Source organism: Meleagris gallopavo, chromosome 26 (genome assembly GCF_000146605.3).
Source record: "Meleagris gallopavo isolate NT-WF06-2002-E0010 breed Aviagen turkey brand Nicholas breeding stock chromosome 26, Turkey_5.1, whole genome shotgun sequence".
Taxonomy (NCBI): domain Eukaryota; kingdom Metazoa; phylum Chordata; class Aves; order Galliformes; family Phasianidae; genus Meleagris; species Meleagris gallopavo.
The window spans coordinates 1,015,061-1,023,261 of record NC_015036.2 but is presented as its reverse complement, the minus strand read 5'-3'; positions in this window follow the sequence as shown (position 1 = coordinate 1,023,261).

Below are 8,201 nucleotides of genomic sequence, written 5' to 3'. Positions count from 1 at the left end.
CGTTGTCTTTTATTTTTTTGTGTGTGGCTTTAAAGAAATCACACGCATCGGGTTAAAAACGAGCCTTAATTCCATTATTCGGCGGGGACGCGAACACCTCTTTGTGCACCCTCACAGGCGAGCCAGCTAGCGACCGAATCAGATCACATTTCAAAGTCATTTTTCAGTCTTTTCTCACGTTTCCGCGTGTGAATTACAAAAACCACGTCGCTGAAGAGGAACCCCGAGGCTGTAGTGCTGTGCTAACAAACCCCTCTTCCCAGTGCTTTTATCGAGGGACAGCTAACGGGCGCCCGTATCTCTCCCCGTGCTCTTTCCCCTCCAATTTCCCTTATTTTTAAGCTAACGCGCTCAAAATCGCAGCCTACTTCCAATAGAGAGATATACACGGGACCACTGGGCGCAGCACCTATTAAACTGCAGTGAAGTAAACTTTAAAGGCCGGTGTTAACAAAAAGTCGGGATGTAAAGAACCTAAAAGTTGAGGGGAAATGCTTCCCCTGAACCCCGAGCTGTTCTTGCCGCTCCTTGTAATCAAACCCCGCAGCCCAGCCGAGAAACCCGTGTGCCTAGTTGTAGTCATCTTGGGAGCTTTACTAGCCCAGAAGAAAATTGCTGGCAAATTGGAAACAGCTGCAGCACGGGACAGCAATCCCCCCCAGCCCCCGAGCAGAGAAAGTTACAGCAGTTTTGTTTACTCAAATAGCTTCAATGCAGACATGACATCTCAAGTTTTCATCAACAAACCCTAGGTGACTTGTATGTAAGCAACATTTCAACATTCATCACCGGCAGTGATTTTTAAAGACGCCTATGAAATCTCTCCCTCTCGCACATCCGCGCTTCCACCTCACTTCTGTGGCAGCTGCTCCTGCCTGTGCGATGCCCCTTTAACGGGGTGCTAGCAACACAAACAGTGACTTGAAACCCACAAAGAATTCTATCCGAAGGGGGGGGGGGGGGGAAAGCTGACAAGTGCTCGATTCTCATAAGCCTGTTGGACAATTGCTAGAACAAATGAAACGGTGGAAAAGCTCAGAGCCCTGCAAAATGTGCTCTTTTCATGTTTTCTATTTATTAGATATGTTAAGAGAAAACAGACTCATATGAGTCCCAAATGTAGGCAGAGTATTAAAAGAGGCATGTGTATGCTCCAGCAATTACAGCTGAATTTGATTAAAAACGTCATGAGGACTGCAAAAGCAGGAGTTACCTGATACACTAACCCTGAGGTTGCTTTAGGATGAATTATAACACAATTCATTTTATTTTAATAGGTCACTATAAGATTAACTGTTTAAGGATGGAGCTGTGCTATAAATGTTTACATCAAACCAGAAATAAGCAAGCTTTACTTTCTGGTTGTTTGGAAATAATGTTTATTACATTTTAAAATTCCTCAACATGTTAATTAGAAATAAGGGGAAAGTATGTGAAGTCAAAAGGAGTTCCACTGCTTGACATATAACCACACACACACTTCAGTGCTTCAGTTTCTCTTTCCTAAGAGGAAAATGTGGTGATTTTTAACTATCCGTCATCATTTCCACATGCTATGAGTAAAGAATGGCAACAACTTTTTTTCCCCTTACTCTTCTCAAAGATCTCCAAAATCCAAAGGCCCTTAGCAGCATGGGCCCAAGGTATGCAGATGAACCAAAGCCTGCTATGGTTCTCTCCTAATAGTCCAGTGAAATCAGCCACCAGAAAAGTCTGTGTGTTTGGGTGGAAGAGATCTTAAAGACCCACCTGAGTCCAAGAGGCAAAATTACACACATACGACAATCTTCAACACATCTTCCCACTTTCTGTTCCCATATCAGTGAGTGTTTCTCTGAACTTGCTTTTGCTGCTACAAAGACATCTCACAGATAGGTCCGAGAGACCAAACCAAGATAGCCTCATAAATTTCCTCTTCAAGAAAGAAAGGCTGAAACAGAGAACTGCCATGGAGAGATGTTCATCTGATTTTTCATCCGGTGTACTACTGGAAAGTATTCGGATGAGATGAGAACCCCTCTGTGTCTGCAAATGTGTGTGTGTGTGTGTGTGTGTTTGCTATCTTTAAGCAACATATGACAAAACAGGTATTTGTGCATGGCTGGAACTCTGAGGAGCAGTCATAATCAGTGGCCATATTAAGACCGTTGCTGAAATCAAAATATTAATTCTCAGCCAATTCCTACCTGCTAATATTTATTTTCATCTACAGTCAACAAGCAGGTCAATTCCAGAAATTTAGTGTGAGAAGAAACTTCTGTGAGATTTAAGAGAAAGGAAGCGATCACCTCAGAACAGTTTCAGAGAAATCAGCAAGACCCATTTCAGTGAAGACAGACTCTTTCATTTGAAATAGCCAATGCAGCTAAAAGCACATGGATAAATTCCACTGGAAATCATCACAATTGCTATAAATATTTGGGGAAAAACATTTCAGCTTTGCTAAATCATTTTCTAGCAGGAAAAATACATTTAAAAAAAAATTGTGTTTCACTCAGGTTTTGTATTAACGATGATTGTCATTAGTACATTAAAGTAAATGATCATAATCATAAAATCATTATCACAGCAACAAACAAGCTTTAGTTACAGAGTTAGAATGAGGGGATAGGAAAGAAGAAATTAGCATAATTGTTAGATTACGTATTTTTCTTGAAAAAGGAATGTTGGGTGAAAGTTCACGTGTCTCTCAGGAGTTAAACATTCTGCTCAGTGGGAACAAGAGCCTCTCACTTGCTGAGCTGTCTTGGTTTGAGCAGTGTTACTCATTGGTCTGTGTGACTGATGCTCGTTAGGAAGCTAGAAGAAAGAGCGGTCTTACTTTTTGGTTTTAAAAGCGCAATCATTTATAAAACCATTTGAATTTTCACCCATCATTTATAAATATTTTGGAGAAATTATCTACAATCTGCTGGATGTGAGGTAACTTTCCTGTTAACCACGCTGTTTGTGAATGGACTTGTATGTTTCTCGGTTAAAGTGTATGGTTTTATTTTGATTTTCTTACTAGAACCTTAGAGCTATTTTCCTGCAGGTAGGTTAAGGGGTATATAAATGTTATAACAAAAGACATTTCCTGACCTCAACACAATTTAATAGACAAAAGGGCAGGAAGGAAAGTTTAAGAACAAAGTGGTATGACCTGAAGATACAGGAAAGCATCTTGGTGCCAGAAAGTGGGACAGAGATCTTCGCAAAACTGTTATGCCATGCAGGCTCTGATCCTCTTGGTTGGTCCCCAGCAGCCCTTGTGTGAATCTTCGGCTCTGTTGAGACTTCGTAACTGCAGATGTGAGCCCTGTGATGTTTTTATTGCTGGAATTTTTGTGTTCAGGTCCTTCTGGGTTCATGCAGTGACCAAAAACCAGCTGGCCAAAGCTGTCTCTGCAGACCTGAGCAACCTGTGAGGGGCTCCATCTATCCTATATCTAACACAAGGTCCTCAAATACAGACTGGTCATAGTGAGGTTGCTTTTGAGGCAGGAACTCCTGAGGTGAATGCTGCAGGTTTATCTGAGGTAAAAGCCTCAGCGTCGGGTGGTGCCTGGAGCCTCTTTTTTTCACACAGCTGGAATGTCTTCAAGCTTGCTAAGGGACAAGGAGATCTGCTGGGGAGAGCTGTGGCCCTTGAGAGGAGAGAAGTCTGTGCTGCGAGGTCCCTGTGACCCCTGGAGGTGAGGGGAGAGTGAGCGGGACTATGACGGGAGGCCCGGCGGCCATCACTGCATCACACAAAATGGCGGCAGAGAGGCGGGAAGCTTTCCCGCCCTGGGCAGTGGCGCATGTGATTGGCTGTTCTCTGCCAGAGGGTGGGCCCAGGCCACGAGCAGCCAATAGGAAGTGCAAGGCTCCTCACGCCTATCAGAACATGGCTGCCATGCAACCATGGAAGTGCTGTCCTGCATTTTCATAATTTCCCACTTTCCACCCCAACCCCTCTGCTCCCACCTTGCCTGTTCACAATTCTGTCTTGCTCCCTATCGAGCTCTTAAAGCTTGCACAGAGCTAGTGGGATTCTGCAGCTCCCTGAGAACCTCCCCAGTTAATTTTGGCCACAGCTCCTGGAGTAGCTGCTGCACAAGAGGGACCAGGCAGCTGTGAGGACACATATGGAGCTCTAAGGGCCTCCGTCTGCTCTGCAGAAAAACAAACAAACATGCAGATGTGTCAGTTCTTTCTTTTCTGAGCTTGATTTCTTAAAATCTCATCTTGTATTTGTGCCAATGGGGATGGTAAAGGAGGGGAGCAGGAGGGAAGAAAGCAAGGAAAGAAAGCAGCTCCACCAAAAAGCAATGCAAACATCTGAATGCATGGAAAAAGGAAAAAAAAATGGAATTAAAGAAAAATAAATGGCTAAAACAGGAGCTTGACTTGATTCCAAATGTTTTTACATGGAGGCATGTTTCCCATTCCACTTCTCTACAGAGAAGGTTTCTCTTCGAATTAGATGAACCATAAAATAAAAAGGAAATTTAGAACAACACAGTAAAATGGTGTTTTACAGCCCTTTCCACAAAAGGCTTTCCCTTGAAGAGTTCTTATACCTTGGGCCTTGTCTACGCACTATCATCAGACAGCTTGAAGTACACCAGTCAAATTAAAGCATTTCAGTGCCCACTCCTTCTGAGCATGGCTGCAGCTCTTTCGGTATAAAGGTGCTTTATGTGAAAATAACTATTCCCATATGGAAAAGAGTGATGATTTGGGAAATCTCTGGTTAATATTATGAAGTGCTTGCTGTGAGCATTTGCTGTATCGTGAAATGGCTCAGTATCAGTGCATATCCCCATTTGCTGGGGAGGCTCCAAGACATCCCTACCAGAACAAAAACAATGGAAAGTGTTGAGCTCAACAGGCTTTGGTTTGATCTGAGGTTTCTGGGACAGAGATTGTCTCAGACAAGAAGAAAGTAATGTTCTTCTCTGTTCAAGGAGAGGAGATGGAAGTGAAGCAAATTTGCCCCAGATTACAATAGTGTGGAAAGGATGCAACAGGAATTTGAAGGAGATTCACAGGGGAAGGTGTGCAGGTGAAAAAGGAATCAGGTTTTTCTGTACCTGGTAACTGTCAGAAATCCGTGTCACTGTGGTCTCCAAAAGTCAAAGGAAACGAATTCTTGCAAAAGAACTCGCAGCTCTTCTATAGGTGAGATTAGTCTTAGCTGTAGTCTTTTGAATCCAAAGCCAGTTCACTGGAATTACTTTTGATGTACGCTGAGATCAGAATCAGGCACATTTTGGAGGAAATACAGAGTAAACAAGTACAGAAATGGCCTTCGGTACTATTCTGACAAGGTTTTTCTTTGTGCCACATCCTGTGCTGGTGTCCTGGCACCAAATTCTTGTTTATGCAGCTTATCAAAGAGTAGAAGCCCTGACACTCAGACCTGTCCTGACCATTTTGGGGGGCAGCGATGGTTAGATTTGTTTCCTGGTTGGGTAGTTGGTGTGTTACTTAGATGTGCATTGTAACAACAGAGAGAAACATTTCCCGAGTGTTTTCTTCTGTTTTATAGGAATATCAGCTTGTATTTCCCACTCAGAAGCTAAGACATGAAAAGTATGTAATAAATTACAGATTTTAAGGTTTAAAAAAAGCCATCTCTCCTGAAGGACATGGTTTGCAATATTTTTCCAGCTTAGAAATAACCTTCAGAGCATTGAGACATCTTCTAGTCGGGATTGATGGGAAGAGTGTATAACTTCACATTTTTTCTTTTTTTCTTAACAGCCATACTTAGAAACATTTTTTTGAGCTGTCTAGAACAATGTGAATTACTATTCTCTGATAAAACTAACCCAGATATTTTTGTCTTTGAAATACTTTGCAGATGAAGCCTACACGCTTTTCCAGTTACTGTCACAAACCTTGTCCACATGGGGATAAAAGGTGATTACAAAAATATCCTATCGACCATGTGAACAGCCACTACTTCGTCCTGTTGGTACCAGGCCACATTGCTCTAGGTGGCACATGAACAAAGACCAGATGATGCTCCGGGCCTAGAGAGCTTCTAGATTTATCCAATACATTATAAAACCTTGCAGTGTGATAGAGTGACCCGTGAGCTGCTGTTGAAACCAGCACGTGCTCCGCATCCATGAAAATCAAGTGGTTACATTAGGAGCCAGACTATGGATCGAGGAGCTTAAATTTGGGCTCCCAATTGGAAAATATTCTGAGTCTATAAAGAGATCAATTTGCTTCCCTTCTCCACCCCAGGCATGAACCCCCTGAACTACTACAAATGAATCTCCTTTAAGTGCTCCTGTTTGCTGCGGGAACTGAAATCGTGACACTGAGTCACGCATCCTTGGGTCTTTAGAGGTGTCCGGTTGCTCACTCAACTTGTTGATTCTGCTCCAGTCACCAGCACTATTTCCTGGACTTATCTCATCGACCAGATTTCCCTCCTCTCTCTCCCTCCTGCGGCTCATAAACACTTGAAATCTACTGTAAACCCAATCTAGACTCACAGCTTGTTGTGAGTACAAGCAGCAGCAGATAGCAGGAGATAAGAAGTGAGGCCACATTGTCTTTTTTTCAACCTGCACTGAGAATTCACTTTTAAATCTGAAAATTGTTTGCTTAAGGAAAAGGAAATGTGCATGTGTGTGCTGGGGACAGTGAGAGAGGGGAGGGAAAAAGAGGAAGGGAGCTGTTTTGGAGACCAAATTGGGTAGTATGAGAGGGAGGATTGATGGAGATTGATGAAGAAAGTTCAGTGGAGGTCCCAGTGCAGCAGGCACTTGTAAACCATGTGCTCCTGTTATCCTGCCTGTTCCTAAACATTAGACCATTCCCAAAGGGAAGGTGGTGTTTCCACAGCAGAGTGCTTGGATGACCATCTCCTTCCAGGCACTCGGAGACCAAGTTTTGCTGAAGTGACACCCAGAGGAAAGTTGCTGAAGCCGTGGGGAAGGTTTCCAGGTTTTGTCCACATGAGAGAAGGTCTGCTGAGCTACCCTGATACAGGTGTGACTTGTTCACCAAACTGATAACAATCCCACTCATACTCAGTGCTCAAAATGGAACAGCAAAATAGTAGGAAAACTTCATTTTCCCTTGCCTGCATGCATGAAAAGTGTCACATTTATCCCAGCAGCACCAGATGACATATTGTCGCTTTTCCATAGGAGCCACTGCTCACATCAGCAGTTTTAACTTATTTCACTTCCCAGATCAAGACGAGGCAAGGTCTAATGGCAGATGTTGCTAAGCACAGTGCTGCTGATACCTGTGAAGCACTGTGAATCCTGCCCAGCAGAGCTCAGCTGACAGAATAACACTGCTATGATGATTATTGGGAAAAAATGTACAATTACAGGTGCAGCTGACTTTGCTCATGTTGTGCTTGTATTGTACAGTATTGTGTATTTTATTGTGCTTGTACTGCATAGCAGGAGCAGCTCTGTGCTGGGGGTGCTGAGGGTTAGCTGAATACACCTGTGCTGATCAAATGCTTGAGGTGAAGGAAAACTCCGGAGTGATGTGGCTATAAACACTTTTATACAACTGTTTCTGCAGGAGGCAGGGATGGTTCCTTTGGCTGGATCGCTGCGGTTAATGCACAAAACTTTCTTGCATAGGTTTTGGTCCTGGTGACAAAGCTCCCACTGGCTCCTACAGGAAGAGAAATCTGCTCACAGTAAGCACATCCCGCAGCCCCAGAATGCTTCTCTCTGAACCGTGCAAAATTTCCTTTTGATCTTCAAGGTACCAAAGATATCCCGACTTCCACGGATCAGATAATGACTGAGGGTCTGTGGCAGCCAGAGCCTGAAGGGAATGATAAAGAGTTGTGATCCCTGCATGGAAAGCACTATGTAAATTTATGGTGCTGAAGTCAATAAAACTTGCTGCTGACTCCACTGGGTGCAAGATTCAGAGCCTTTTTTTGTGATAAAGTCGGAGTCTCTGGCACACATTCCTCAAGAAGCTGGGGTGCAGCAGGGGTACAATCAATGTAGGGAAGTGTGAGGGGCTGATCCTGCACCCTGCACGCAGCTGGAAGGTGCATGTGCAGGAAACACCCACATTTTTACAGCATCTTGCAGACCAGCTGCCTCTGCAGAAGTTGTATTTGGGAACAACCACAAGCAGAGAGAAATTGCCAGGCCTATGAAGAAAGAAGTTGAGCTGCCCATTGATGCCTTCTTTATCAGTGGCCCAGGCATGCCTCAGTTGGAAAACTCAACTCA